Raw genomic sequence first — 10619 nt, 5'->3', positions numbered from 1 at the left:
AGCTGCATACAGGGGTCTTAATGCATTTCTTTTTGCAATTTGATAGGTAACATCATTTATTATTCACACTGGGGCGGGAGGGGGGCATATAATTTGTCTTAAGGTCTTTTTCCTATTAAAGACTGTAATTGTGATTGTATAAGAACTGTGCGTGGATTTGACAACCTGGTGTGTCTAATAGCCCCCTCTACTGTTGCAAATCATACATGTGGCAGGGAGAATTTATGTGTGCATGTGGGAAATGAGGAAAATCTGGATCTCATGTTTACTCAGTATTCTCTCTTGCCGCTTGGTCAAATTATTCTCTTGACGTGGTTTGTTTCATCATGACAAACTAAACAACTGAATAGGTAACTCCCCCTTTTTCAGAATACCATAACTTTTGTTTATCAATGAATTGACATGGTTACAGCTTCTTAAATGTTCATCACTACAAAATGTGAAGATATACTGACATGAATATCTGAAATATAAACCTAATAGATTTTAAAATTGCAAAATTCAGGAAAAGGATGAAGAATTGTCCATTATAAATCATTGAAGTGTAAAAAAATGTTTTAAAATCGTCAGGAAAAGTATAGGAGGTCAAATTGATCACCAGAAAACATCCTGCATTACATATCTGTTTGATAGCCTTGGTGTCTTTTGAAGCCTTACATTTTCCTACACGACATTTATGTGCCCACTCATATGCATTGGCGGCGGAAGCCAAAAATTTTAGGGGGAGAACCACACAATTTTTTTTACACCAAAAAAAAAAAAAGGTTATCAACCACAAATTATAGGGGGTACGCAGGAAAAAAAATTGACAAGCAAAAGAAAAAAAGAAGGTTACCAACAAAAAATTTAGGGGGGGGATCGTCCCCCCCCCCCCACCTAAAATTTAGGGGGGGGCACGTCCCCCCCGCTTCCGCGGCCTATGCTCATATGTGACTATGTACATGTATAGGCAAAATCAATCATACTGTATGGTCAAGGAGTGTAAAAGCCTTTTAACAAATAAATCTGCCAAAAACCTCCTCATTAAGTTTCATTTATATCATGATGATATGATATGGTATTTTGAAAAAGAGTGGAGTCACTTTAAAAAAAAAATCAGTAACCAGTATTAGACACTGTGGCCTGTATTCTGAAGTTCAAGGCAATGGTCTAACTCTGCTGAAATTATGGGAAGCCAAACATGTCAAAATTTTGTTTCTTATGTTTATTGTAGTCTTTTTTCATTCTTTAATGGTGAAAACAACTGTCTCATTTATCATTCCGAGGCTGTTATGAATGATTTAAGTGTCATATGTGTTGATTGATTTAACCTATACTGTAAAAGATTTATGTCACTATTGGCTATCATAGTTATATCACAATTAAGACCAGACTTTAAATAAAACTCAAACTTCAGAATATGGGCCTATGACTCGTAGGTTTACTGTCGGCCATTCTAGTATTATTTTTATTTCTATGGACTGTAGGTGCTATTTATTCACTTTAAGAGGCTATTATTTATATTATTTATTGAAGCATTCTCTAGCTCTATCAACTCATATTTCAGTGGATGTCTATCCTCCGATTATCAAAATAAACAATAGCCACTACTCATTATGGAATTGTTATATGAATTGTAATGTATTTTAACTCTTAAAGCCTGGTTTACAATGGCTTACGAATGTTTTGCAATGGTTTTGCAAGGACGCGAATGGAAAAGACCAAAATTGGCATTTCTATGTGTTAAAAGTTCACCACCATGCTCTTAAGGTGTGGGAGTCACCTGGAGTAACTTATCATTCGCAAACTAACAGCTAACGATAAGCGACTCCCATCGATTAATTTGAGCCCCATGAAAACCAGGCCGTAGGTGTGGAATAAAGCAACCAGGCAGGAATTCTGATATACCGCCCTCTTTAGGTCAATGGTGTTTAGGTTATCTGCATAGATCTACAGGTGGCATGTACCTGCAGGTCCTAAGCAGGATTTTTTCCCTTGGACACCCAATTTGTTTTCTTTCATTTTTTTTTTCATCAAAGATGCAAAGTTTCAGTGAAATTGAAAAATCTTTAGAAGGAATGCGATGTATGTGATTTGATAATAACTTTTCTCTTTCATTAATTTGTATGCGAGTCACATTTATTTTCCCAAATCCCTTTTTTTCATTTCAGCCAATTTTACCAGTGTCTCTGAGTCTGCATGGTGGCAAATTTGTGATGATGTATTTAGTGTCATGCAAACAGTTAAAAATCAAAATTGGGTAGCATCATTGATGCATAATATGACATTCATAAGGAATATTCTCATCCTGTGAAGAATGAGAATAAATAGAATGCTTTTATGTTGTCATGGTAACCTATATTGCTGCAGCAGTGTGGTAGGAAGCATTCATGTTTGATCTGTTGCATTTAATGTGTGATGTGGATCATACAGTATTGTAAGCAAGTGTGATTATTAATAGCATAGCTATATCAAAGTTTATTCATGGAAATCATGAAGTATTTTGAAAAGAAAATGCATGAATTCGGATCAAGATGATTTTCCACACATAAAGAGAATGTGACTTTATTTGTGAGATATCTTTTTGTTTGATTCCAATTTAATACTCCATATCAATCCGTAATTTTTATTTTACACTGAATGTTAATTGTTAAGGAAAAATGGCACTATAGGTGTAGCAAATTCTATATATGTTTAAAGCAATTTTAGGAGTGAATACATTATCATTGTATCATTAAAGGTTAACTTTCATTAGCTCATGAAGACGTACACTATCATTCTTATAAGGGTATTTTTTTTTCAAATTAAAAAAAATTGTATTCTAAGATTTTTGTATGTTTTGATTATAATAATTAGCAATAGTGATTGTATTCAAGTAATTTGACGTCTGAGAGTAGGTTTATAACTGTACCAGTTACTTCAAAGAACTCCAGTTAAGGTTGCCATGAGTTACAGTGCTCTGAACTCGAATTCATTTATAGTAGGAGAGAAGAAAATATTGTTTTCACCTCCCTCCCCACCCCAAAAAAAAAAAGAAGAGAAAAATCATCCTTTATTGGTAATACAATTCTTTTTATGAGCCTGGAATCCCTGCTAGAGAATGCTGACAAGTGCTTTGTGGATTTCATTCATGATCTTATTCTCCTGACAAGTTATTTTCTGGTGCTTGGTTGGTACACTCAAAGATCACAAAATCAGAGAGGTTTCTGTCCAATTATTTGTTTTCAACTCATATAAAATCCATTCCCATCCTTTGTACACTTAATTGGAACGTCGTCCCATGTCGTACTGTCATTAGCTATTTGATAGCATTAATATTCTTCTGATTTCTGAAAGTGTTAAGTGGTAGTAATGTAGTGTCAGAGTGAAATATTTCAACAGAGAGATTGAATTTGAATAATGATGATAATAGCTGGATTTCTATAGCACTGTTTCCAGAGGATACAAACGTAACTTTTATTACTCCAGCTCGAAGCCGAGCTGCTTGATACAAAGCATAACTATTATCCCAGCTTTAACCCAAGCTGCTGCCTCTTTAGCAGACCTTAATGTACTCTTTATCATCATGGTTTATAATAAAAAAGGTAAAAGGAAATACAAATAATTGTCTTATTATGCAGGAAGCATTTAATTCTTATAGAAAGTATTAAGAATAATTTAATGGTCATAATGTTTTAGATTGAATTGATAAAAAAAAACTTGTATACTTGTATATGGTGTATATCAATATTTCAGTATCCTCCAGTTCTGGAAAGTTTGATGAACTTTCACCTCAAAAGTTTGATGAACTTTTCAGACTTATCATTTTCTGTGGATGGTGTGCAGTTTGATGTGCTTTAATAATGAGATTCGTTGACTCAAATTCACAAAAGCGGGTTTTAATGTAATTTTTTAATTAATAATACTAGAATAATCAAATAAGTGCAAATCACATTGGATTATATTAAGTACCTGAAAATGTATGTATTAGGGTTTTGCTTTTCTGAATTTGGGTCATAAAAGGACAGTTTGTGTTCCTATACACGAGAGAGAAAAGTGCCAGTAATTACGAGCGATCAAATAATTACATTGACTTCCTATGGTGAAGTAGTCTAGCGTTTTTATTACCGGGGGTAAATGAAAGTTGAGACGGAGAAGGTTGTATGTATTTTACATCCTTTTGCATCTCAAGCCTGTGTTGTTGTTTTCTGAAGTAGATTCTATTCAATATTTTTGTATTCTTTTTAAAGATCTCCATAGGAGAGGTGTTTGTATGTTCGTTTTTTCCACCCTGTGTATGTCACCAGTGTAGTTTATAAATAGAGAACTATTATTATTAATTATTATTGATTATATGTACATCTCTGTAAGCATTGTAAGTATGTAAATTAATGACTGGATTAGAAATAAAAACCTCTAAAAAACCCATACCATGATATACTTCTCGTTTGATGTGCAGTATAGACTTGGTGAAATTAATGCGTTTGTCCACAAGATGACATGATATCTCGGCTCCAGGCTTTATTTCATCTAAGATGTAGGATTAGGGTTAAAGTTGCAATAGGGTTTTATGCCAGGTTTAGGGTCAGGATTAGGGTATAGGGTATAGTGTTAAATCAAGGGTTGGAGTTGTCAAATATGATTAGATTGTGGAGTTTAAAGGTCAAGTCCACCCCAGAAGAATGTGGATTTGAATAAATAGAGAAAAATCAAACTAGCATAATGCTTAAAATTTCATAAAAATTGGATGTAAAATAAGAAAGTTATGTCATTTCAAAGTTTTGCTTATTTTTCCACAAAACAGTGATATGCACAACTCAGTGACATGCAAATGAGACAGACAATGATGTCCCTCACTATTTTCTTTTGTTTTATATTGTTTGAATGATACACTATTTTATTTTTTACAGATTTGACAAATAGGGCCAACTTGACTGAACCATATAGTATTAATGCTAATTCCTCATTGTTTCACTTAACAATGAGAACAAAATTAGAAAACTTCATATAATACAATACAAAAGAAATAGTGAGTGGATGACGTCATCAGTCTCCTCATTATATTGCATACCAACCGGGATGTGCATATAACTATTTTGTGAAATTTTAAAATGTCATAACTTTCTTATTTTGCATCCAATTTCGATGAAATTTTCAGTGTTATGCTTGTTGGATTTATCTCTTTTTGTTAAAATCAACTGTTTGTTGGGATGGACTTGTCCTTAAAGCAGAGCAATAGTCGCTGGAGCAAATTTCATAGAACCATTGACTAATGCTTTATGCCACAGTCACATTGGCAAAACCGTCTCCAGACCGATCAAAGCTTACGTTATTACCAATGACATACCATCGGTCCGTTTGGAGTCGGTTTTGTTGGTGTGACTGTTGCATCACGGAGCTATTAATAGCTCTATGGTTGCATCATGTATATCTGATTTTTTTTTATCTCTAAAATGTGTATGTCACTTATAGTCATTAGCCCCATACCTATGAATAATACCTATGAATAACGGTAAACCGCCAATTCGTCTATTGCCAACTCGTCCACTCATCACATGGTCTAACCTTCATTTAGTCTAATGCCATTCCGTCCGTCATCATTTCGTCTAGCAGTCATTCGGTCCAATAATCACTTTGTCTAATCACCAGTTCGTCTATGACAATTTCGTCTCATAACCAGTTGGTCTAATAACCATTTTTTTCATTCATTTCACCAAATTAACACTTGTAGTCCAATTAGACCAAATGGTATATGGACTAAATGGCTGAGGATAGTGAACTAACTGATGGTAGACAAAATGATAGTAGGCATGTTGGTAATGGGACGAATTTTCATTAGGCCAATTGCAAATAAACTTGAATAACAAGATCTTTAAAAAAAAATCAATACTGATTTTGTGGTAATAACAACGCATCTGTTATCACCATTGCCTCCATTATGCTATATTGATCATTTTATCCACGTGATTATTATTTTTTATCATTATCTGCCTAAAAGCTACCATAAGGTAGCTTTTAGACAGACAAGGTGAAGTGGTGTTAGGAGAACAAAAGGTTTATTCCGTCAACAAAAGGCAGGAGGTGTTGAGGGGAAACTGATTCTACCTTAGGCAATTTTGAACAATTAGAACAATAGAATAATCCTCCCGACCATGCTCGCAACTGGTGTAAAGTAATTGTCCTTATCATTATTAGGACTCTTATTTTTTTATTAATATTATTGTTGTTTTTATCATCATCATCAGAATCTTCCTCATCATCACCATCGTCATAAATTCATCATCACAATCATGATTAACACCCCCGCCCCCCCCCCCCCCCATTGTAAACATAAACACCTACAGCATCCCAATGCGCTTTGGCCGTTGGGCATAAATATAATTTCTCCAAGACTATTTTTTTATTGACGCTGGCTATAAATCTCAAGAGATGGGGCTATCTCCCTAAGTCCCTGCTTATTTGTTTTTTGTTTGTTTTTTCACTAACACCTTCAGATTTCATTATAAGGGAAATTTGGTATGGTGTAAGAGCAGGCCTAAAGCATTTTGGTACACAGGGACGTCAAACGTATTGTATATTCCCACTCGTGTTTTATTTCAGCATGGAGGAAGACATGGTTTAAAGGATGATTTCAGTAACTTTATGCCGTTGTGGTCCCTGTGCATATATCCAACATATAGGAATACAATTTAAAAGCAAGTATCTTGAAATTCACGTGTTATGGCCTCAGGCAAAAACAGAATTAATCATTTTAAGCTAGGCATACGTGTTCAGGACAATATAAATATTGCAAAAAAGTAATTTTTCCCCCCTGAATAGGAAATGGTGTGACGAAAGTTTCAACTGAAAGGTATCAAGCGATATAAATTTAGTGGATGTGTTCCTGCATGTCCCTGTCAAATGTGTAAAATGAATTTATGAGTTGGCTTACAATAAAAAAGATAAACCTCTAAAAGTTCACGAGAGGCATTTTATAGCATAGTAAATTTTCTGGTCACTTTGAAATAACTTGGCTTAAAAGCTCGAGGTGGTACTTTTTTTGTTGGGGGGGGGGTGTTTTTTTATGTGCATGTCGACTGATAAAATGCAAATCACTATAAAAAAAACTTTATGTATAAATTAAGGTGGTCTTTGTTAATTTTTAGGTTATCGGTCTTTTTCTGAAATCTTTGTATTCTCGCCGCCCCTTTTTTCAGTACGTCCGTGATTCTATATGGACGATAACCCCGGGCGATAACCATATAGTAATTCAACAATTCAGTAAAAACACAAATAAAAGTTTTGAAATGGTCTAGTATTTTAACAATAACTTGTCGTCCAATGTTGCCTACGTATCATGAAGATATTCACCTCTTCATTTCTATTTTTTTTTTTTTTTTTTTTTATTTTTGCTTGCATGGAGCCTGATTTCTCTGTTGACAGTTAATAATCAAATTATTCCCGGTAGCCGTCAAAATAATCACTTCATAATTCGCGGAGCATCAAAAAATGATTTTATGTAATGACACGGAGAAATGATGACTGGCTTACATGCACAGTGACTGTAGGCTTGTAGAAAGTCACGACTCTTGATCATCTTATTACCATTTTTATTAAATTTGTACTTTTTATCATTATCATTTTAAAATGTTTTTATTTACTCATGGTAGCTACTTCATTTGGGACTCCTGCATGAGGAGCTTGTAGCTGCTTTATCAAATTTATTGGGGAATTTCACCCTGTTAATTCGTTGAATACTAGTACTTGATTTAAGCTTTATAAAAGGATAAATGTTGATGAAGGTTTGATGAAATCCCATAAAAAAATAAGAGTTATGAATGTTTTTAATTTTGTATTGGAGATATCAAACGCAAGCTGCTGCCCCATAATACATGTCTACTAAATTCCATGAAGTTTATGTTTTAATGTTCGTGATGCTTGAAATACATTTTCTCGTAGATGGGAGTATTATATGATGCGTCTTGATACTCTGATAGTATCTGAATACAGAGGTGAAAACTTTTCCAATTTTCTGAGAAAATTTTATGAACTTCATACCACATGGCTGATGGGGAGAGGGGCTACTTCCACAAAACGTGGCAAAATAGAAAACTAAAAGGTCCATATAACTTCGTTATTTTTTAACGAATTTTGGCAAAACCTTGAATTGTATGTTTCGTTTGTTTTCTGCTTCTAAGATCAGGGTACTATTTGTCCCCTTTTTATATTGCATCATTAGTGCCTTTATAATTAAGACAGAAAAAATGAAAATTGTGTCCTGTAAAACAGTATAAATCCCCCATTATTTGAACCTACAGACGGGCATTGTATCCTCCTCCTCCTCCTCCCCTCCTCATCATCACCACCGCCACAACCACCACCATTATCATCACCATCATAGCAATAACATCACTATCTTCATCGCTGTCATAATCACCACCATCACCATCGTCATAATCATCACCACCATCACTATCATCATCACCATCTTCATCATCATCATCACCACCACCATCATAATTATCATCGCCGCTGTCGTCATCATCATCATCAGCGTCATCATCATCCCCATAATCATTATTTACATCTTGCACCAATTCACCATCATCATCATCAACATCATCATCATAATCATAATCATCGTCATCATCATTATCATCATCATCATTATCATCATAATCGTTTGCACTATCATCATCGTGGCCGATATATCATCCAAATTCTATGATTCAACTTATCTCTCTTTTGCAGGGAGGTTCTCTTGCATGCTGCCTATATTTAACAATGTTTAAAGTGTACAATAAGACACTAATGTCCACAAACGGAAATAAGGTATCGTTTAACTCACAGAGTAGATTAAAATGCCTGAAAAGTCGATTTTAACTGGATGAGAACAGACCATCAGGGAAATTACCCCCAGGTAACCGATTTTTAACGATACAATCGCCAGTCATTGTCTCGAAGCTATATCTATTTATCTTAATATCCGATTTAATTTCCTGTTGTTCTATTTAAACTTGAGATGTAAATGTTTTAAAAATACACTCCTCGAGGGAATGTGAAAATGAAATTAAGTGAGCAAACAAGACCTATGTTGGAGCTTAGTGACAAGGAATATTTTCCCTCTTATTTGCTGTGATTTAAGTAAATCGGATAAGCGGCCACGGACTGTTAGTGGTTGACCTCTTCATTTAATTTGAATGTTAAAGATTTATTTTATGAATATCAAAGCATTCATTATTCAAATATTTAAATATATAAGCTTAGATTGCATGCCTAAGGTTTAATTAAGCGATAAAGAATATTTGTTAGGGGAATAATTATGTCGTGCATACGCAAATGAGGTCTTTTTTTTCTTTTTGCTTGTCAAAATTTTCCTGACAGAAATCATCATTAATTGGAGGTGAAGACTTTTTGAGGGCTTGTTAATTTTTATTTTTTTCTGTACAAAAAATCCCCTCCCTTTGGAAAATCCTGGATCCGCCCCTGCCTGATATCATATCACTCCGGAAAAGGCACCCTTACACCTGAGGAAGTTCCCACTACGTCTTTGTAATTCAGGGGGGGGGGGTGCTTAGGATGTAGCGACAACTTCGTTGTTTTGATAAATGTGAAATCGTCCCGTTCACGCTACGTCCGCGCCACGTCCTTGCTAAGTTCATGTTGCGTTTCTGGTGTTCTCACGCAGCCGATGATGGGTCTCCAGAGATCATGCAAGCAGACTATAGCCACGTCAATAACATTTCTCGCTCTGCGCTCTATAGCAGTTCCCACTGTGTCATTTTTCTTTGACGCAGCGAGAACTGCATGGTGGTAGCGTTGGGGTATTAGCTTTGTGGAAAGATGGTGTCCCTTTCTCGATTGGGCCCTCTCTCGATTGGGCCCTGTCTATACGACTTAAAACGTCCAATCTGGACTACAACCAAAGCCGATTTCGATCTATTTTTCAATTCATGAAAATATAGATCGTTTGACATTTTACCATCACTGCCCTTTTGAAAGTGATGATGAAAAATCATACCAAAGTAGAAAGTAAAGAAAATCCAATCCAAGTTAAGTCAATTAAAATGTCCCCTTTCTTTCTCTTGATAATGAGTGTCCTTCGTGTCTTTTGATAAGTGTTCGATTTAACTTTCTGAAACCATACCCCGATTTAATTAGAAAAGTCCTCGTTTTGATTGCAATCTTTCCATTCTAAAATACCTAGCCCCATTATTTTGTAGTGCTATACCTATTTGTATATAAAACTGTTCATTTCCAAACTTTAGTTGAACTCACATAGGCCGAAGTAGTGTTAATAACTGGTGTATAGAGTTGCGGAGGAGAATAGAGTAACATAAAAAGAGAAGAGGGAGAATGTGAGAGATTGAGGAGAGAGAGAAATTGGGCATGTGGTAGAGTGGTAAGAAAGGGGCGAAGAGGGGGAGAATTTTAGACTTCGATGTGCTCATATTATGATCCACGTTGACTTCCACAAAAAAAAACGTTTTATCAAATTCAGTTATCTTTAAATTTTATCATATCATTTCGAATCTTAATAAAATTTGATCGATCCAAATTTGCTATGGCAAAACATATCTTTCCTCAAGTTTTTATACGTTTCATGGATGCAATCGAAAAAGTTAATTAACCAGCAAAGTTATCTATCTTACCATGATTCTACGTATCGACAACCAATGATC

The sequence above is a fragment of the Lytechinus pictus genome, chromosome 16 (genome assembly GCF_037042905.1).
Source record: "Lytechinus pictus isolate F3 Inbred chromosome 16, Lp3.0, whole genome shotgun sequence".
In the NCBI taxonomy this organism is placed as follows: domain Eukaryota; kingdom Metazoa; phylum Echinodermata; class Echinoidea; order Temnopleuroida; family Toxopneustidae; genus Lytechinus; species Lytechinus pictus.
Note: the sequence above shows the minus strand (reverse complement) of the source record.